This window comes from Corvus hawaiiensis, chromosome 2 (assembly GCF_020740725.1).
Source record: "Corvus hawaiiensis isolate bCorHaw1 chromosome 2, bCorHaw1.pri.cur, whole genome shotgun sequence".
Classification (NCBI taxonomy): Eukaryota; Metazoa; Chordata; class Aves; order Passeriformes; family Corvidae; genus Corvus; species Corvus hawaiiensis.
In genome coordinates this window covers 19,597,337-19,619,589 of record NC_063214.1, presented here as the reverse complement: position 1 = coordinate 19,619,589, position 22,253 = coordinate 19,597,337, and positions in this window count along the sequence as shown.

Sequence of the window (22,253 nt, the reverse complement as noted above, 5' to 3'; positions counted from 1 at the left end):
AAGAAGCTAGTGCCATTGGGGATATTCCTGGTGTTTGGGCTGTATAAATACAGAATTTGCAGATATGATACAGGATAGAGAGGCAAAGGAGCTATACTTGGCACTCAGCTGGAGCTCAGGCAGCAAACCCCAGGGTAGCTCAAAGACAGCTGAAAACAAGTTTGTGGGTATCCAGTCAAACTCACTATTGGAAAAGACACTCGGAATCAGTTTGAAAATCTTATGTTCCAACTGCTTTGCTTTAACTGGTTGATATGTTAGATCTGATCTCGGAAGTCTAATGTCAGCTTACCCTCTTAAAACTGTAATCAAACCCAAAAATCAAGACCAGCTTTCAATGAGGAATGTTTTCCACAGCTCTCTGCCTGTACACATCCAGTGTCATATTGTCATCTTTTCTCACCATGTAATTGCTTTTCCAGCCTCTTGCTTCCTTAGGCTGCTCATGAGGAGGCTTCTGAGTAGATGCAATCAAACACAATGGGATTGTCTGCTTGTGCACTACAGAATGTGTCACTTCATTTGGTTTGCATCATGCACTTCCTACTGCTCTTCAGTAGGCCTCTGGATTCACCCAGACAAAGTATTCTCAGATGTCTCCTAGCAGAGTACCTGAGCGATGCACAGTTAAACAAATCACTTACTGAGGTCTGTGGAGCAATGCTTTCAGCATCTTATTGCCCAAGTGGTGTTGGTGTTTTTTCTTACTACTTCTTATTTCACAACTTGCTCAGATTTTGGTCTTGTGCAAGAGTTATTATGAGAATAAAATCCTATCTCAAAGAAAGATCTTGCTTTATTTGGATGAAATAAAATGGGCAGATCTCCTTAACTTCCTTCCTCCAATAATAATAATAATAATAATAATAATAATAATAATAATAATAAGCTTTCTTAAAATGATAAAAGCCTAAAAGACATAGCTCAGTTTTCCATACAAACATTCAAAACTCTCTTGCTTTTCCACTGCACTATTTCAGATATTCCACAAATTTGAACATGCTAGGCACATTGGGAAGGTATGGCAGCTATTTTTCTGGTTAAACCAGTGCAGTTTTTTAAGATGTCTCAGCTGTCAGTGAACGAGGTCAACTTACAATCTGTTCACCAGCCAAGCCCTCACAACTCTCTACACCTCTCCTTGCGTGCGCAGTAGTTTAAATTATCAGTTTAAATCATCTTCATGTTTCACTTGACAAATGGACCAGGCTAAGACTATGTCCAGTAACATTTACATACCAACTAGGGATAATTTATTAGGTCACAAGACACAGTTCCATGGCAGCTGCTCCCTTCTGCCTTCTGCTGTCTTGCTTTGCAGAGTTCCCAGGTGGGGGTCCTCAAAATCCCTTTAGGTCTCAAGAATGAGGTTATAAAACCTGGCAAAGTTTTCCAGACAGACACTGTGAGAGAGTTCAAAGGGGATCTAGCAGCAACTGGGAAAGGTGTGAAAAATGGGACCTTTGCAGAAAGGTTATGAGAATTGTTTCACAGTGGAAGGAGAAGAATTAAAGCACATAAACAGAAAGGGATGTTTTAAACATTCTGAATCAGCAGGGAAGAAGGAAGAAACACACAGAAAATGTAAGTCAAATGTTAGGTGGATTTTTACAGTCTCACTGGTGGCAGAGAAGTAAATGTATGTTGGGATCAATCCTGAACCTGAGAAACCCAGCAGAGTCTGTCTCCTGGAAGAGGAAGAGAGCAGATGCTTTCCCATCAGTTTGCACTTACAGGTGTTGGAATGCAAATTATTCAGGCCTTCAGAGGCAATTCTCATTATCCTGGAGAGTTTTCAGATCAGCATAAGTGCCTGAATAAAATTGTCCCAGAACAATTAAACCAGTATTTCCAAATTTCTGCTTGGGAACACCCCTTTGGTGGGATAGTTTCTGTGACATCAGTGAAGGCACTACTGTTCTTGGAGCTCACTTTTTGCTCTGCAAAGGCTGCCAACAACATGTATGGGACTGACGGCTACTGATGCTCAGCAAGTTCAATGCATCCAGCAACTTTTAGGACCGTGCTCAGAGGACAATTTGGGTGAAAGCTGGTGACACCATCAAAACTGAGGCTTGTACAAGATACTCAGTCTTTTAATGCATTTGTTTTTCCTCCAGCTGTTGTGTTTATTCCATCTTGACCACTGCCTTCCTCTCCCTCTGTTTTTCACTGGATTCCTCTTATCTGTTTCAAGCTGTCTGTCCCAAACAGGACATAAACTCAACAAAATTTGATCCCAAGCTGAACTTTGAGCTGTATCATATTTGAGTGGACTGGAGATTAAGTCAAAGGAATTTATGCACCCATATTTCATCAAGAGGTGAGGCCTCTCTTTCTTGTTTATTATTTCTAAAATATTTAAATCTTTAGAAATAATATTACTGACTAGAAAAAAACCCCCAAAGTCCTGCTCTAATTGGAACAGTCATTTCAGTGCACCAAATTATTATAGTATCAGCCAAATCTGTTCTCCAAAGGATGCAGGCAAGCATGAGTTATGGGCTGGCACTCAGTCAAAAATGCAGCTATTGTTCTCCAAAACAGGATGCAGACTAAGGGGAAATGGTGTCTAGTCTTGACTGTTCATAGCAGAGGAATAAACCCCCCACTGTAATCCAGCTGAAAAGGTGGAAGGTCAGATCTTCATGGGAGAATTATGTTATAGATACTTTCTCCTGAATCTGTTGATTTCCACTCTGGATCATCAAGCATGGGTGAAAGCATTTACTTCATCCATCACATTGTGGAGTGTGTTACCCCTAACATGCAGCACATGCAGAAGACTTGAAAACAGCAATTGACAAATTATAAACTTGAAAAGTACATTTTAAGCCAGATTTTTCATCAGAACCCACATAAAATTAATGTAAAAATCAATGCAGTCTTTGAACCTAGGTACAGAAAGAAGAACTGGTTTTTTTACATTCCTCTGGTGAGAACTTGGCCACGTTACAGTCATACCGAGAGTCCTGCAGGGATCAGGTGTGTCTGGTGTGTAGCAAAACATGTCTGAATATCTTACAGTCAAATTCAATCAAAAATAAGTGAAAATAAAAATAACCTGGCTTCTTCCACGTATGGGGAGGACCTGCGTAAGTTCCTCCAAGTACACAGAGAGACTACAAAATGTGCCTCCATTTGCAACATCCTCATCCAGTAAATATTTGCTTGCATACAGTTCTCACCCTGCAAAGTGTGTTGATAGCTCACACACCACATTTGCAGCAAAACACATTTCGCATTGGCCGGGGGTGAAACTGTGCACAAAGTGGGGGCTCTGCACTAATCTCAAGGCATATTTGCTGCATTTCTTTCAGTGGCCATTTCTCAGAAACCCCAGGATAGGAGCTAAAATTGAGGCTTCCAGTTTAATAACCAGATTACTGCTCTTTGGCGAAAGTTCAGTTGAACGGGACTTCCCTGTATTGTTATTCTGGCAGGATGGCTGCCCTTCTCCCTCCCTTGGGTCAGGAAAACCCATGTGTAGCTTCCAAAAGGGTGCTGGACCATAGGAGATTGTGAGAGAGCACCTTTCTATTGTTTAGGAATACTTAGATACATTGAAGAGCAGGTCCTCTTTGCAATAGAGGGAAGGAGGGAAGAATAGAGCTGGGAAAATAACCCAGGGTGCTCAGCAGCAGACTTGCTGCCCCTCCAGGATGCTTTTGGATCCAGTGGCAGGGAATAAATCATGCTGATCCCAGACTGGGCCTGCTCAGTGCTACGGTTTTCCTTTCATTCAGTAACATGTGTCATAAATAATTTCTTTATAACCCAACCCCATATCAGGCTGTATTTCCCTCAATTTAGCAAACAGCCCCTTAAGGAGAGTTGCTCCAGACAAGTCCTGTGGCAGGGAAAATGCTTCTTGGGAAAGGTCCTGGACAACCCTTGCCAGCAGCTCCATCTTTTTCTTTGACCTCCCCATGGGTACATCTACACAGATGGATGCAGGCTATGTATTTGCTCCACCTGAGTGCTGAGCTGGTTGGCCTCAAGCCAGTTCTGGCTGGGATCTGCATGTCTTCATGTGCCAGAGCTCAACTTCCACGAAGGAGCTTTCATGGGCACACAGCCCCCAGACAGGGTCAGCTGATGCCCTACTGTGTCTCCTTACAATGATAAGCCCAAAGTAAGGTCAGATTGAAGAGCCAGGAGGTGATGGAGCTGTTCTACAGCACTGCCCTCTGTTAAATTAGGAAAAGTCCTCATTAAGCTGCAACCATCTAACCTCTTGGGCTTCTCTTGGGCTAGCAGTTCTCTTGGGCTAGCGTTGATGGCTTAGTAGCCAGATAGACAGCTTGGACTTTCAGTGCTGTTTCATCCAATGTAAGGAGGCCATCCCAGAAGGGGCAGCAGAGCATGCTAACATGTCTCACCACACCCAGCTTGGGGATGGTCCCAGACATTGTTGCTAACATCACAAACCCAGGAGAGCTGGAGTGATTGGCAGCTGGCAGGTAAAAGATGAGTCTTTGCTACATATCATGCATGATTAGTTAACACAAGCAGCCCCATTTCCCTTCCAGGTCTTGGAGAAAGCTGTGGTACTTGCAGGATAGAAATGCTCCAGTGAAGAGCTAGGTTTGGTGCTGGTGGATGTAGGAATAAATCAGGATGGGGCCAGTTTTGCAGTCAACTCACATAAATCAGTGGATGACCTGCCTAAGGACTGGATCAGGTGCAGTCCCTTCCTTCCCGCTGAGGAAGAGTGACCCAAACCTTGCCAGGCTCTTTGTAGCCTCTGCAATATTGTGGTTACACTCCAGTGAAGCAAAGAGGTCAATGGGGCAGGACTGAGGCTTAAGTGTCCCTGGGAGCAAACCACAGCCCTTTGCTCACTGTGTGCTGGATGGGGAGGTGGGCTGGGAGGGGTGCAGGGAGGCTGTACAGCAGCCTGGGGGAGAGTTTGTTGGCTGATCCAGCAATGGTGCTCATGCAGAATTTTTGCCTGCCTGCTCCTGAATGGGGATGTTTAACAGATAAGCAGCTCCCTGATTATCAGCTGTAGAATAAGATAATTTAACAAAACAAATCTTACAGTTTTCTCACAGTGGGAGTATTGTCCCTTTTGGGGTGTCTTGGAAAATGCCCAAATGGGCATGAAATATCAGGAGTGCAGGCAGAGGTCGTGCAAAGTAGCAGATCCTCTTTTCTTGGGGTACTTTTAGTCTTCAGCCTCTACTTGCAAAGTGTCAGGGACAATCTGAGCAGCCTGGGGTGCATGTGGACACAGGATGCAGGTCAGTGCTTTTCACTGTTTTTTCTGTTGTCACCTTTTTTATCTACCCAATTAGCAACCATGTTTACAAACCAAAACAAACAGCTTTTCTTCTGGAATTGCTTCCCTTTGGTTGTATCCTTTCTCTCTGTGCAGGTGGGTCTCTCTTGCTGCAGAGCTAGCAGGATCTGTTATTCATTTTCAAATAAATTCTGCCTTGAATCGCAGTGCACATGAATTGTATTGCTGGAAGGGCAGAGGTCTGGAGGAGAGCAAGTAGCTGTCACCACTGTATAAGAATGGAAATCACAGCCAATTAATCACTATTATTTATTGATTTACAACATTTAAATTAATTAACAGCATTTGAATATCTAAGCTCCTTTCTTACAAGGTTGCTGTAACCACCACACTCCAGACACTAATTTTTGGACTGCAAAATATTGCAAAATACTGAAACTGAGCCTTGCAGGAGTTAATTAAGTGGAGCAGTGTAGGTGGAAGCTGAATGTAGAAGCTGTGACTCATGGTCCCTTGCTCATATCCCTGTACTATTTGCATTACTTGTACTGTTTGCAGACCTCTGACTTCTGAAACCTGGCAGCTTTAGTCAGCCCAGTAGAAATAAACAACAATCTAGAATTAATATCAGAGGAATAAATAACCAAAAGAGTAAACAATACATATAAAATTTACCTGACAACCCAAGTATGAAAAGTTCTGCGTGTTGGAGATGTTGCTCTTCACAATAAGGTTAACTGATAGCATAACCAAAATAGAGCCACTTGGGGTTTTGGTTGTGCATCCAAATGGAGGGTGGCAAGAGTCCAGCCACGGCACCAGTGCCAAGTCAGACAGGAAATTTGAGAACCTGTTAAGGAAACTAAAGGAGTACAAAGGGAACTACAAATTAAGACCTGATAAGGGACACTATTCATGCAGACAGGAAAAAAACAGTGCTTGTACATACACAGTACTTTCTTAAGAACTCTTAATCTACTCATGCTGCTACGGAATGAAAACACATCATAGAATGTTTTTGGAAGACACCTAAAGGTCATGTCATTTCAATCCGCCTGCCATTGGCAGGGACACCTTCCACTAGACCAGGTTGCTCCAAGCCCTGTCCAGCCTGGCCTTGAACACTTCCAGGGATGGGACAGCCACAGCTTCTATGGACAACCTGTGCCAGGGCCTCACCATCCTCAAAGGAAAAAATTTCTTCCCAATATCCCATCTAAACCTGCCCTCTGGCAATGGGAAGCTGTTCTCCCTTTTCCTGTCCCTCCAAGCCCTTGTCCAAAGTCCCTCTCCAGCTCTCTTGCAGCTCCTTTAGGCACTGACAAGCTCTAAGGTCTCCCTGGAGCCTTCTCTTCTCCAGGCTGAACATCCCCAGCTCTCCCAGCCTGTCTCCAGAGCAAAGGGGCTGTAGCCCTCAGAGCATCTTCATGGCCTCCTCTGGACTCCCTCCAGCAGATCCATATCCTTCTGATGTTGGACCCCAGAGCTGGAAGCAGCTCTGCAGGTGGGGTGTCAGTGGGATAGAGGGATAGAATACCCCCTTCCCTGCTGCCAACACTGTGGGATCAGCCTGGGATGAGAAGTTTCTGGGTGCCAGCCCACAGCACACTCCAGGGCATGTTGAACTTCTCATCCCTCAGCAGCCCCAAGTCTTTCTCCCCAGGGCTGTTCTCAATCCATTCTCCAGTTTTCCTGTGTTCGTGCTTGGGATTGCTACAATCCACGTGCAGGGCCTTGCACTTGGCCTTGTTGCACTTCACGAGGTTCATACCATCCCACCTCTCCAGACTCTCCAGGTCCCTCTGGATGACATACCTTCCCTCCAGCATGTTGACAAGCTGTTACAGGGATCAGGGAAAACAGCTATTTGTCCTGCTCTATTCTGCGCACCTTGAATACTGTGTGCGGGTTTGGGTACCACAATATAAGAAAGACATTAAACCACTGGAGAGCATCCAAAGGAGGGCAGTGAAGATGGTGAGCGGCCTTGAGGGGAAGCCATAAGAGGAGTGGCTGAGGGGACTTGGTCTGTTCAGCCTGGAGAAGGGATGACTGAGGGGACACCTCATTGAAGTTACAGCTTCCTTGTGAGGTGAAGAGGAGGGGCAGACACTGATTTCTGCTCTCTGGTGACAGTCCCGAGGGAATGGCCTGAAAGTGTGTCATGGGAGCTTTAGGTTGGATATTAGGAAAAGGTTCTTCCCCCACAGGGCGTTTGAGCACTGGAACAGGCTCCCCAGAGCAGTGGTCACTTGCGAAGTTAATAACAGAATGTTGAGGTTTTGGACTGTATATGCACCTCTGCTACTGAAAAATCCTGCATAAAAAAGAGGTGTGGTTTGATCTAGGAGCTCTGAAAGGATCAAGATGAGCCATTTACAGTACTGAAACTGACAAAAAACCCCCAAACAATTTCCAGGAAGAGCCTTTCACTTCACTTTGTATATTCTTTTAAATTTATTTTTCCCCCAAACCTGGTTCGATTTTGGTCTGGAATCTTAACACCTTCAGGGTGATCTTATGCAAATGACTCTTCAAATCTGGGCTCTGGGTCCTGGCCTGATGGTGGGCAGATTCATTCTATCATACTTAATTCCGGGTAGATAATTTAAGGTGTTGGGTATTGGTTTACAACCAACAGCAATACAGAGTTGCTTTCAGAGGAGTCACATACCAAGAAACGATTTTATGTATTTTGGGGTATGAAGGAGATTCTTTTCTTTTTCCATGGCCAACAGCAGAAGTACAACTTAAAGCAGGCATGAACTCTTCAGAAGCTGAAATAAGGTGTCAGATCCAGACATTAACACTTCACCAATTAGTGTGGAATTCAGCCATCTAATGTCTTTTCTACTTCTATTTTAAGTCTTTTCTACTGAAGTCAATACAGCACCTGGTCTTTCCCTTTTATTAGAAAGATCTCAGATAAGCACTTGCTAAGGAAGATCCAGAAGTGCTTGATCGACCCTTGGAGACTGAATGAGGATACTGGTGACCTTTTCAGGATTTTCCCAATCTTTATCACTGTAAGACTGGAGAGGATCAGTTGCTGGATCAGACTCTTCTACAATCAGTCTCTAAAAGTACCTCTTTCTCTCCAGTGGTAAAACCACTGAGCTCAGACACAAATATTTACATCACATACATCTATATTTAATCTGGCAAATCCCACCAATAAAACACATATTGTGCAATTTAGTTTTGAATATTTGTAGTCTTGATAGTGCATCTGGATATCTCCTATATTCTAGCAAAGGAGGATCTCCAAAGCCATTGCTATGCGTATGATGTTTATTAGAAGTAAACTGTCTACGGTATCTGCTATTGAGTGGTAATGTGAGAGGCTGAAGATCACCCTCAGAGTTTACAATTCAATACACTTTTTCTGATTGTCTAAAGGGCAGATGTTTAAGCAAGAAGATGATTAGCACCAAGTAGGTGGAAGGTTTGAGGAGAGAATGATAATGTAGAACTGAAAATTGCACATTCTCCAGAATCTTATGTGACTGTATGTCACAGTGGGCTTCTTCGGATTACATGAGGAGCCAAATTCCATGTATGTCCTCCAACAAAATGAAAAATTAAAACAGTGAGAGTAGTTACAGTCTGGCTTTGAACAATCAGGTGTTAATAAACTTGTTGGATCAAAGAAATGTATTTGAATTTCAAGGTAACATGAATAAAAAAAAATAACTGAAGATCACATTCTACTATATTGTTACAATGAAGCTGAATGGACAGATGAGTGCAGCATGTAATAATTAAAGCAATTCAAAAAATTAGTCATTGGAGAAGGTAAAGATTTCTTCATGTGTGTTTGAAAAGGGTCAATTATGCCCTTTACTCATAGTGTGGGGTCTTCCTGTTGAGTCCTCTGCTCCTGCTGTATCTCTTGTCTCCTGGCTTGTCCCACAGGTCCCTGTGGTGCCCTTTGTAATTCAAGGGATTGGTGCCAGCATGAGGCCTCTTGCCTCGGGTTCCTACCACCCAGAGCTCACCCTCCAGCTTGCACACAGAGCCAACCAGCAAGAGGTAATTCCATGGGGTAGATTGTGACCACTGACTCATGGATCACAGGCTCGAGAAACCCACAGACTCAAAAGACGAGAAAGACTGAGCATGCAGACTAACTAGCAAGAGAAGCAAGAGAATCATTCTACCAATAGAACGAAGGATACTAATTAATAAGAGAACTAAGTAACTTGTAGCCAGTGAACCGACTTCCTTGTTTGCTAAAACGTATATATAGTGTAAAGTTTTGAGAATCTGTGCTACCTTTTTGTGGATTTACTACCTAGCACCCATCTTTGAAAATATGAAATAATCAAATACCTCAGCTCTGCATGTGAGATTGGCTGTCTGCATACCAGATGACGAATCCCACTTTTAGGGACAGCAACAGTGTTATTCTAAATGGGCCATCAGAAAATGAGTGGCCACTTGCACAGTTTCAGGTGGAGGGCACTTCTTGGGTTACAAATCCCAGCCATTTCTAGGACACAGCACCTTATATTTCAACTTAATTAAAAAGACACATGACTTCTATTTCACCTCATTACTAAGCCTGATGACACATTACCTTTACACTACAGGTTGGGAATTCGACATACGTACTTTTTCTAACATCCTTAAAGCCGAATTCCAGTGGTAAAATTCTGGCATCAAGTAAGGGCAAGGGTTTTGATTTGAACGTGGCAAAAGTTTCCCTCAATCTCTGACCTCTGGACACTTCTCCCTCACTCTCAGCATTTTTGATCCTGTTTTAAAAGTTGTGGAAGGACCTTCACCTAGGACTGGCTGTCTCAAGCCAGTGTCCTCTTGCAGTGCTTGTGCCACAGCAACAGCAATATCGTTGGCCAACAGCAAAATGATGTGAACAAAATTATTTTTTCGTAGAGACTGGATTTACAGACCATAGGTCATTTTCCTTTAGAGATATGAAAGACATAAACAGGATCAAAGCTTTCTTCCTGCAAGCATTTACATGTGTCATACTTCATTTATGAGAGTGGGCTAATTTGACATCAGACACTTGTGTACATAAGGTTAAATATGTGTATAAATACTATGAGCAGGAGTTGGCTGAAAAGTAAAAGAAAGCCCTTAGGCTAACAGTTATATATATTCAAGTGCGTGATTAAGCTTTGTCAGCTTAGCTCTGGTACTTGGCTTGTGAATGTTCTTAATGTGCAAGAGCACAACTCTGCTCTGACATGCCGGCAGGGGAGAGATTCCAGCAAGAGCATTTCCCTGAACAGCTGAGCTGGACTGAGAGCAGGAACATGCATGGTGAGGACACCTTAGCAACAAGCAGCATTTTGGTAAAGGTCAGGGGAGATGTGCTGCCAAACCTGAGCCATACTTCTTCAAACCCACTTCTCAAAGGTCCTTGCTGCAACTGACTAGGGGGCTTGTGCAGAGGATGAGGGGTGAGTTTCTACTTTAGCTCAGGGAGCTACACAGATCTTGCTGTAGGTTTGGGAAAAGGTCTTGTCACCCCCTTGAAAAATAAATCATGATTTTATCTCAACACTCTCTCTTACCAGAAGGAGCAACATTCAAAAGATTTGCACAGCTGAAGTGATTACTGACATTACTCAGAAGCATTTACCTTGACATAGTGACTCTTGACTAGCAGGACAGTCTAAAAGGCACACTTTGAGATCTTTTTCTTTCTTAATCACCTTTTTTTCTTACACCTCTGAACTCCCAAATTTTAGAAATGGCATGCAAGCTAACAAACCTGAGTGTAAAACATATTGCAAAAATTTTTCAGCTTGTCTGAGCCTTCCTCATCTATGTGGGTAAAACCAGACAGGTTCAGAAAAAAGAATGAGAATTTTATATGGCAAGCTGTCATGGAGGGGAGGGAGGACTGAGTTACTCATTGGCTTGGTGATACCAAAAGTGTACATGCTAAAATAGTGGCTTTCTGTGATTTTCCATAAAAGGCTCGGAAGGATATAATCCCAGTAAACAAATCTGACAGCATACCAGGTCTGGCAGCATGCTGGATAGACCTGTGTCATGTGAGGTACAATAGTTCCTTCATCAGAAATACAGGAGTGCGCTGGGTGAAAGGAAACAAGAAACACAGTTCTTGGCACCATCAGGAAGTGCACACCAGACTGTGTCAGGATGGCTCTCATAGCATATCTGTTAAAAATAAAAGCTTTGCAAAGGAGAGAGATTAAAAATAATATTGCTCAAAATCACTTCTGATAGACCTTGGGAATATCTACTATATATATCAATGTATATATACTAAAATAGAACTTCCCAAGATCTATTATGACTGGTTTTGATCTATTAATATATTAATATATTTATTATAATAGATTTTGCAAGATCTTTGAGAAGTAGTTTTGTGCAATATTTCTTTTTAAATTTCCTCTCCTTTGCAAACTATTTTTATTAATTTTTTAATTAGCTTAAATAGTGGTCTAAACTAATATTAAATATTAGTTCAGCTTATTATTTATTATATAATTATATAATTAACTATTATTATTAATAATAAATACTGGTCTAAGCACAAGAGGAGCTGAAGCTCTAAAAATCACATCTAATTGAGCTGTTTAGCTCTGGAGCCCCTCAGGAAGAACCTGGACCTGTTGGAGTGAGTCCAGAGGAGGCCATGGAGATGCTCCAAGGGCTGGAGCACCTCTGCTCTAGAGAGAGGCTGGGAGAGCTGGGGGTGTTCAGCCTGGAGAAAAGATGGCTCTGGGAAGACCTTAGAGCCCCTGGCAGTTCCTAAAGGGGCTCCAAGAGAGCTGGAGAGGGACTTTGGACAGGGACCTGGAGGGACAGGACAAGGGGGGATGGCTTCACACTGCCAGAGGCCAAGTTTAGATGGGATATTGGGAAGAAATCTTTTCCTTTGAGGGTGGTGAGGCCCTGGCACAGGCTGCCCAGAGAAGCTGTGGCTGCTGCATCCCTGGGAGTGTTCAAGGCCAGGTTAGATGTGGCTTGAAGCAAGCTGGTCTAGTGGAAGGTGTCCCTGCCCATGGCAGGGGGGTGGAACTAGAAGATCTCTAAGGTCCCTTCCAATACAAATCATTCAGGGATTCTTTGATTCTGTGACTATATGAACAAAAGGATGTGATGCTCTGAGCTTCAGTGTGATCTTTTGGTTTAGGTTTCCACTCAGACTTGTCATGATCACTTCTGTGACCAGACCTCCTTCCTCAAAGATGCAAAATCATGAATGGCTGAGCACTTTCAAGAGCCCGGAAAACAGAGGTCAGTAGCCCAACTGCAGTTGGCTGCAGCAGATACCAGAGATCTCACAGGGTTCATGCCCAAGCAACTTCTTAAAAAATTGCAAATATAAGTAGAAACCTGCACTTTTTCATTGATCTTAGGAAAAAACTTGCTCTGAGACCTGAAAGGTTCTGGGGAGGTAGATAAAAGTACCTTAAGTTCATCAAAGTGTGTACCCTCTGGAAAGAGGTTGGCACTTTGCTAATGAATTGAAGGGAACAGGATTTCCCCTTCCTTGAACAGTCTCACAATGACAAAGGTCAAAAGATCTTGGCTCTAATTCTGATTTCTGCTCCTTTTATTGAACAATTAATTTCATTCTGTGTTCTCAGTCTCTGTATTTCTTACTAACACAGGGTGCCAGATTTTCAGGGAAAATTTTATTGTATGTGTGAATAGTGCCTGGAGGCAAATGATGATTTGTTATAGAAATAGTCAACCAGTTATTTCGTGGTGAGTAACCTCTGCCTGTTTTGTGGGTTGGATTGTTCAGCAAAAAGTGGCAGATCAAACCCTATTCCTTGAAGCACAAGTGCTGCCAGTGATGCTCTATTCCTATCTCTTTTTAATGTCAGCCACAAAAATAAGAAGCTCAAATCTAAAATTAGAAGTCAAACTTACTTCAAATTCAGGTTTTTAGCTCTTGTGTTCTGGTTTGGATAAATTACAAAGCCTTCATAACAGAAAGCTGAGGTCTTATTAACCAAAATAGTCCAGCAGTTGCTGTTTACAGGCTGTGATGAATGAACAGGGATTATATCCCTTTGTCTTTGACTTTGGACCAGCTGGTTCTGGTCAGATCTAACCTAAAAAGGTTCTAAAGTCCCAGGTCCCTATTGCTTCAGACAACTTCTAGTCCTGATTTCTTTTTGTGCATATGGTACATAGTCCCATCTCTCTTTACATATAAAACAACAACTGTCTCCTTAATTCAGTGCTCTGTTGTACTGTCCTAGGGAGTGATGACAATCATAGAATTATAAATTCATAGAATGGTTTGGGTTGGAAGGGACCCTAAAGCTCATCTCATCATAACTCCCATTCCCTGTCTTTTTGCATAACTGGAAGAGAGGGAGAGTTTAGGACGGAGGGAGGGGTGGAGGGAAGGTGTTTTTAAGATTTATTTTACTTCTCATTACCTTGCTTTGATTCTGTTGCTAATAAATTCAATTAATATCCCCAAGTTCAGTCTGTTTTGCTGATTCAGTGAGTGATCTCTTCCTTATGTCAACTAATTTCCTATATTTTCTCTCCCCTCTCCAGTCGTAGAGGGGAGTGATAGAGCAGCTTTGGTGGGCACCTGGCATCCAGCCAGAGTCAACCCACCACACATGCCCGTGGACACCTTCCAGTAACCAGGTTTCTCCAAGCCCCATCTAACCTGGCCTTGAACACTTCCAGGGATGGGATATTTTGCTCAATATGATAGCAAAGATTGGTGGTATATTTACAAAACTTTGCCCTTTCCTTTTTTTTTGTGTTTTTTGATATAGTATTGTATTGATATAGTATTTTATATATATATATATATATATATATATATATACACACACTCTCTCTCTATGTATTTTCTTGTTGCAGAAGAAACTAACAGAAAGGGTGATCGTGCATGCTTCATTAGGCACTGCAAGCAATGACATTTTTAAATCAGAATGTAATCTGTTGTCCTGGATAAATATCTTTCCCTTAAGAATAATTTTAGTTAGTCACAGCTTCTTTATATCTGAGTGCAATAGTTATCTTTGGCTGGTTGCAAGTGTTAGTATGAGCTATCTTAATACTTGAAAAGTGACTAACAAACCCTTCTGCTCATCTTTGAACTTTGACGGAGTTCAGAGGGCCAATACTGTCTCCTCAGCAAGCATTGGTAGGCTGTACATTGCTCATTTTCTATGGAAGAAAAGTTGTGGATGAGCAGAGCAGCAACACAGGTCTTCCAAATCAGCAGTGGGTTATCTTTCCGTGGGACCCAAAGCACCGCATCAAGTGGCATCAGATATGGAAGCAGACAATACCTTTTCTGTACGTATTAGTTTCCTATGACTCCGAGTCATAAACTCACTCCTTAAGGGTTCAAGGGCAAAAGATCACCCACAGCTCTCCGACTTGGAAAATCTCAATCCTCTGACACTGCAACACTTTCTAATAGAAGAGGTATGAAATACAGAGTGCTCTCAGTGGCCAGGATGGAACAAGCTCCCCATAAAGAATGCCCCCAAATGGCTCAACTATAACACATTTCTGACCTCCCTCCTCAAAATAAGTACAGAACACTAAAACCTTCCAATAATACTTCCAAAACAAAACACTCCACTCTATGTCCATCTTCCCTAGAGAGAATGAGAGAACAAACACATGATACATTAGTCATAGGCTCTAAGATCAGAGGAGATCAAGGTTGATCATCTTGTCTGACTTCTCGTGTAAGAGGTCATTAGGATTTTGGCAGTTAATTCAGGCTCGAAATGGAGAAAAATATCCTGTGGTGATTTGGAGAATTGTTAGCAATGGAAAGTCAATGACATTCTCTGTTCTAAGCTGCTCCAATGACTCGTTACACGTCTAGATCCAACCTCCATCCTCTAGGTCTTATTCTACTATTTTCTCCTAAGACTGACAATTCTCCTGTCCTCTTCCAAATCACTCTAAGAATCTGATCAAGACACACTTTTTTCTCCTAGCTATGACAGCTACACAATTTCAGTACTTCGTCACTTTTGCTACAAGACAAATTTTTAACACCTTAATTATCCTTGGTTCCTCTGCCTGAATGTTTCCAAACTTGGTCGTTGTGTTTAGTTCCCCTACTACTGCATTCTGAGATGTCAAGAGATGATTATGTTCATCTAAGCAGGAACCTCACAAGTCCCTTCCAGCCTTGGTGCTTTCCATAATCTTTTTCATCATGTAAATGTGCCTTTCAGTGTTGATACTCTATGAGTTTATGTTTTCTTATAGTAATAATTTTCCCCTTTATCCTTTGGCTTTTTTGCACTTTTTTTCTCATCTGTGAATAACTGATCATGGGTTTTAGTGACATCAAGGCTCTGGTAGGATTATCAAACTGCAAACGGTCAAGACATCTCTCCCAAGACCTGGTATTCCCTAAGAAAATGAGTAGGGAATGAGAACTGAAATAGCAGAATATGGAAAGCCTTGCTTTGATTAAGCTTAGTCATTTATGAATATTGTGTCTAGAAACTGATGCTATTCTTCATATGTAGATGGAAGTTCTTTGCTTCACTTCGTGTTATATGGAACATCAGTGTTGTCCACTGTCATTACATTTTCACATCAAGTTGCATCAAGAGTACCTCATTTTGGTCCTGGATAGATCAATACTTGAAACACGACAAGTTTCATTCTCTGTGCAAAAGCCCAGAGGTCTGTTTATGGTCCCCTCTTTGCACAAGGGTTGTTCTTAGCTCCGTAGCTTCCCTGTCCCACAGGGAAGACGCTCAGTTTGGCTCCTCTGCTGGCTGTACAGAGATGTTGGGAACAATACAATGCTGCTCCTTCCTGCCCTGCTCATGCTGGATCTCTCCTCATCTGGACAGGAGTTTCTGAGCTGATCTGATGTTTGGCTTGAGCCTGAGGTTGTCTAAACGAAATTTGTCCTCCATGAGAGGATATTCTCTAAGGATGTAGGTTCCCAGGGGCACAGGCTTTGTGGGATGCTATTGGAGGCTCACGAGCAAAACTCCTCAGGCCACAGACCCCTGGGCCACAATGGTAACCTTGGTCCACACTGCCCCACATGAACACAGAAATCTGGCACCCCAGCACCTCACCAGCACTGGGAGGAGCAGCCTTTTGGTGAGTAACTCTCTCCTCCAGACTCTTGGCCACTTGACAGTAGAAGCCAGGTCTTCTCCAGCATTTAGGTGATTACTGAGGTCCCAGATCCGCCTCACTCCCTTTTCAACTATCAACCACTCCAGCAGCTGAGAACTCCACCCAAAGCAAAATAGAGACCTTTCCTTCTGCAATGGGACCTAGCTCAGCTGTTCTAAACACATGGTTTTATCACCCTGCAGCCTCCTTCAAGGAGTTTATCAAGTTCAGCTGGCACAAAGCAAGCCATTAACACTTACATTTATTAGAAGCAAGCAGAAAAAAGCGTATGTCAAATACAGAAGTTTCATATTCTCCACAAGATCATTTCCAGCAAATGTTGTCTACAGATCTTTCTCCAAGTTATTACAAACAACACTATTTTCTTTGATCCCAAGCCAATAGAGATTTCTATGTGAGTTGGCTTACCACAAAGCCCTCTTGCGCACACATAGCTTTGACCTCAAAACCAACCCACTGGTTTGGTCAATTGAAGAGACAGCTAACACAGTCCCCTCCTGTGAGAATGTCCCAGAACAAAGACTTTCATACTCTGAGTGTGCGGTCTGATCCAGCAAGGAAGCAGAACAGACCCCAAATTACCAACCTCCGTGAAAAACAAAATCAAAACCAAAAAAACAAACCAAATCAAACCAAACCAAACCAAACCAAAAAAAACCCCCAAAAACCCCAAAAACCAAACCAAACAAACCAAGAACAACAACGAAAAAACCCAAGGCAAAAAATGCACTTAATTTACTTAATTTGAGAACAATGTCATAGCTTTCAGAAAAGGATGTACTTTGTTGAAAATTAAAAATCAGCTCTTGGCATCCTTCAGTGGCTATAAATTAGTTAGCTGAAGATCTGGTACACATGTATAAATAATATAAATAATGTGGGCAGATAGCAGAGTTGTGATAAAAAATTAAAGGCTGCTCCCAGCTGAAAAAAAGTATGTTTTGCAGGGAGGTTGAATCATGGCCCCGAGGGTGTAGTGTGTGAATTGCTACTCTGAGCCAAAGTGGAGGCATTGTTTTTGTATTTGGAAATCAGATTCTGTAGAACTTGATGCAGGATATTTAATTCTTCTTGGCTTTAATTCCTGATTTTTCTCATTACAAGGAAAGGAGAAAAATGCCGGTCAAACTTTATTTTCATTTATATCACTTCAACCTCAAGGGGTCTGCAGCACCCTTCAGAAGCTCCTCCACAGGCTTGTCCGGAATGGGAATGTTGAGCATAACTGACTCATCTGCTTCTTCAGTTCCTTGAAATCCCAGACGTGGTGCCTAATGCAAGAGGAAGCCTGTTGTGTCGTGCTCTTTCTTGGAACTGCTTGTCTTTGCTATCACGGCTTGTTGTCCTCTGATGCTTATAGGACAGTGAGTTCTGTGGAACTTATACTTGAAAAACACCCACCATTAAACCATGGATTTCCTTGGCAATGCTGAGAATTGAGATTTCTTCGGGATTTCACTTTTGCCCTATTTTTTTCATTAATATTTTATTAGTTACGTTAAGCAACAGTTGAAAGCAACTGGGCGACCCCTACTTTGCTTAAAAGACCATGTCTCTGCCTACCCCTCCAAGAAGACTGGACTAGTGGGATTCAGAAAAGGACAGATATCTGCTTAGGGTCTGGTGATGCTTGCCATCCATGTATGACTTTGTTCTCAGCCACACTAGTAAAATGGAGCTTGATTCATAGATTATAAAACCAGTGGACCAGTTTGACTCTTTGCCTGTATAAGGCAAAGAAGAGGCTCCTCTGGACAAGCTTCTATTTGCACAAAAGAGTATTTGTAAGAAAAGCATTCATTTTTGACTTAAATGTGGCCCTGATTAAATGTTACAATAGATATATTTTTCCTGGGTTTTTTCTTGCATGCTGTTACTAATGTGTATTTAATTAGTTCTACGCTGACAAAAAAAAAATAAAGTTTAATGAGGAATGTAAGGAAAGTTTAAGATTATAATTTGCAATTTTGTACTTCTGGGGAAAAAACATGCTGCTAATTCATGATCTAGGCCGAAGTGTTTATCCTTTTTGAAACAATAGAGAATTCAAAAATTTTAGAAGCAAGGACACACTGGTCTATACTATCCTTGAGTTTGTGGTGAGCTTCCTCCAGGACTGGTAGTGAGGATCAGAATGAGTTCACAATTCTTTCCTGATTAATGAACATTATGCCTAACATAAGATGCTTGGCTTGCATCTTAGCAGCTTTTCCCATAAATATTTCATTTCCCATACATTTGTCTGTCCTAGCAGTCAGTTTTGGTTCAACTGGTATATTTTGAAGTCAGCAGGATGGAGGAATTGGGAGGGGTTTGGGCTGTTTTTATTAGCTTCAAACATTTCCTTAGTACCTTATATCATGTATGTCATCTGGAGGCAAACACATTATAACTCTAACTACCATAAAAGAGTAAAAAAAATTACTAAATCTGCTGCAATGAAGTTAAAAAATCAGTGGGAGGTTCTCCCCTTGAAAGGATGGAACAGTCAGGGAAGGTGATGGAAAAATAAGCTGCTCAAAAGATCTTGAGTGGTGTGATGTCCGTTGTCAAAGCAGAGATTGAGTCTCCATTTTCACAACCAGATTAAACCACTGAACGGTTCAAGGCAGAGCTGTTGTGATACTATCTCTTCATCGTTACCTTCATTTCCTGCTCTAAAGCATCCTGTTGAAACTATTTGGCAAATTCTGTAAAAATTTGGGATTAATTTGAAGATTAGCAAAATAATTTTGTCTGGTGCTTAAAATTATTGATAATACTAGTTTTCTCACTTCAGTCCTTACAATATATAATTACAGAATCTTAGAATCCCAGACTGATTTGGGTTTTAAGGGACCTTAAAGCTCATCTTGTTCCACCCTCTGCCATGAGCAGGGACACCGTCCACTAGACCAGGCTGCTTCAAGCACCATCCAGCCTGGCCTTGAACACTTCCAAGGAATGGGGGAGATACAGCTTCTCTGGGCAGCCTTTTCCAGGGCCACACCACCCTCACAGTATTTAGTGCCCAGCCCCTGGCTTGCCAATAGGACCTGAGCTCAGGACTCTGACTCTTGTTTCCAGTATTAGGTCTAGGAGATAGCTCTTACACTCTCTTACAGATCACCAAGAGCCACATTTAACCTTGAACATTTCAGCAAATAATATAACATACCCTATTTTATTTGCTGACTAAGTAATCTTTTCTCACTACACAATTTGCTTATTTATCTATCTCATTTGTAATCTTTTTGAGAGAAAGATTGTCACTGCTCACATCTCTCCATGGCACCTTGTGTAGCAGGATCCCATTTCATTGCGTCTCTGTACAAGACTGTGGCCAATGCCATTGAAGCTCTGCCAGCAGGTCACACACACACATCAAAGGCAACATGACTTTCTGTCCTGTCTGGCACTTAAAGACTGTAAAAAACCAGGGACAACAGGTGCCAGTGAGAAATTTAGAGCAAGGAGACTGCATGTGAAGAGTTTATAATAAAGCCTACAAATATGGTTTAAAAGAAAAATCATGGCTTGGACACTTTTTATCTATTCTTTGAACTGCAGAGCCAAGGGTATTTTCCTTTCACGTTCCATGCTCTCTGGGGATTATTGGGATTTTCTGCCAGACTCAAAACTATCTCATCTTCATTTTCCAAAGAGCAAATATTTTATGTGAATTGTGGTTATCCAACAGTGATACTCTAAATGTTCCTTTGGAAGAAAAAAGGACTCACCTCTTCATCAGACATGTCTCTGCACTAATCTATCAGAGCTCATTAACCTGGAAGCCCTTCGCCTGCTCAGTCTTTGCCAGGGATGCTCTCAGCAGGCATTTTTAAGGCAAAGTTCCCAGCAGAGGGCTATTGCTGTGAGAGAAAAAGAAAGCACTCTTTTATTTATTGCTACTATCACATCCTCCTCTTGTTTCAGTTTGAAATTGTTTTTAAAATGTCTCAGTTCCCTGGGAATTTTCTCTTAACGTGGTGAAAAGTGGTTACACCATTAGATTTTGAGAAATTAGAAGAAAAAGCTTTCAAAATTTAGATGCTAAATTCCACCAAAGGACTAAGCATCTATTTGTTACTTGTGGCACTAGAGCAATGCCAAACCCCTTCAACTGGCAGCTTGTTAACCCTAAAGATCCCTAAAATCCCAGTTGTCTATGTTCCCAGTAGCAGCATTCCATAGCAGCCTATGATAGTCTCTTGGTGGACTGCATAAGTTTTGGCATCAGCCTTTTAATACCCAGTTGACTCCTAAAATCCAGTGGAGCTCATAAACCAAATGTTTTACTGTCTCTTCTTCAGCATCTGCTCTGGTAAAGACATCCACATGTGGCCCTGCTCCACAAAACAGCATCAGGGAAATGTACTGGCATGCCCTCTAGCAATACTGCAAGAGCACTGATTTTGGAGGAGTTTTAGTCACCTGAGAGAGAGGAGGAACTTGGATCCAACACGTCAAGTCTTCCATGAATGCTTTAAGGTCACCTTGAGTTAAATGAGAGAAGCTTTACTCTTTCAACATACTTTATCAGAAAGGATTTGGATAGCACAAGAAAAAAGCTGATGAATCCTGAGAAGCACCTTCCACCAGCTCAGCACTGGTAGGGCTGGTCTTCTTCAGAGCCTGAAGACAAAGCCCAGTCCTCCCATTACATTTTCTGCTTTTTGTCGTAGATAACTCTCTGCTCAGCAACATAAACCTTGTCCTTGATGCATTTCTTGTGGCAAATCCAGCAGGAGCTGCCCAGGAGAGGTTAGGCACCTGAATCACCGCTACACTGAATAATCCTCCTTGTAAATCTAACTCTGATGAAGACTACTTACTGATGAAATTGAACTAACACCCAGAAAACGGAAGAATAGAACCACAGAATACGCTGAGTTGGAAGGGACCCATCAGGATCATTGAGTCCAACTACTGGCCCTGCACAGGACACCCCAACAATCCCATCGTCAACTTGAGAGCATTGTCCAAATGCTTCTTGAGCTCTGCCAGGCTTGGCTCTGTGACCACTGCCCTGAGGAGCCTGTTCCAGTGCTCAAACACCCTCTGGGGAGAGAACCTTTTCTAATATCCAGTCTGAATCCCCTCTGATACAATTCATGCCATTCCTTTGGGACTGTCACTGGTCACCAGAGAGCAGAGATCTCTGGTATCTGAGATCGTGTCTGCCCCTCCTCTTCACCTCATGAGAAAGTTGTAACTGCAATGAGGTCTCCCCTGAGTCATCCCTTCTCCAGGCTGAGCAGACCAAGAGACCTCAGCCACTCCGCATACGGCTTCCCCTTCAGACCCTTCCCCATCCTCATGACCCTTCTTTGGATGCTCTCCAATGGCTTAATGCCATTTTTAAATTGTGGTGTCTGAAACCGCACAGAATATTCAAGATGAGGCTGCCCCAGTGCAGAGCAGAGCAGGACAATCCCCTCCCTTGCCCAGCTGGCGATGCTGTGCCTGATGCCCCCCACGACATGGATGTCCCTCCTGGCTGCCAGGGCACTGCTGACTACGTTCAACTGGCCATGGACCAGGAGCCCCAGGTCCTTTTCTACAGCTGCTCTCCAGCCTCTCATTCCCCAGTCCATACACACAGCCAGGGTTGCCCCATCCCAGTGCAGGATCTGGCACTTGCCCCTGTTAAACTTCACACGGTTGATGATTGTCCAAGACTCCAATTTGTCCAGGTCTCTCTGCAGGGCCTCTCTGCCCTCGAGGGAGTTGACAACTCCTCCCAATTTAGTGTCATTGGCAAACTTATGGAGCGTCCCATTGAGTCCTGTGCCCAGGTTTTTAATGAAGACAGTGAGGAGCGCAGGGCCAAGGATGGAGCCCTGCAGAACCCCACCAGGGGCCAGTGCCAGCCTGATGTCACCCCAGGCACTGTTGCCATTTGTTGCTG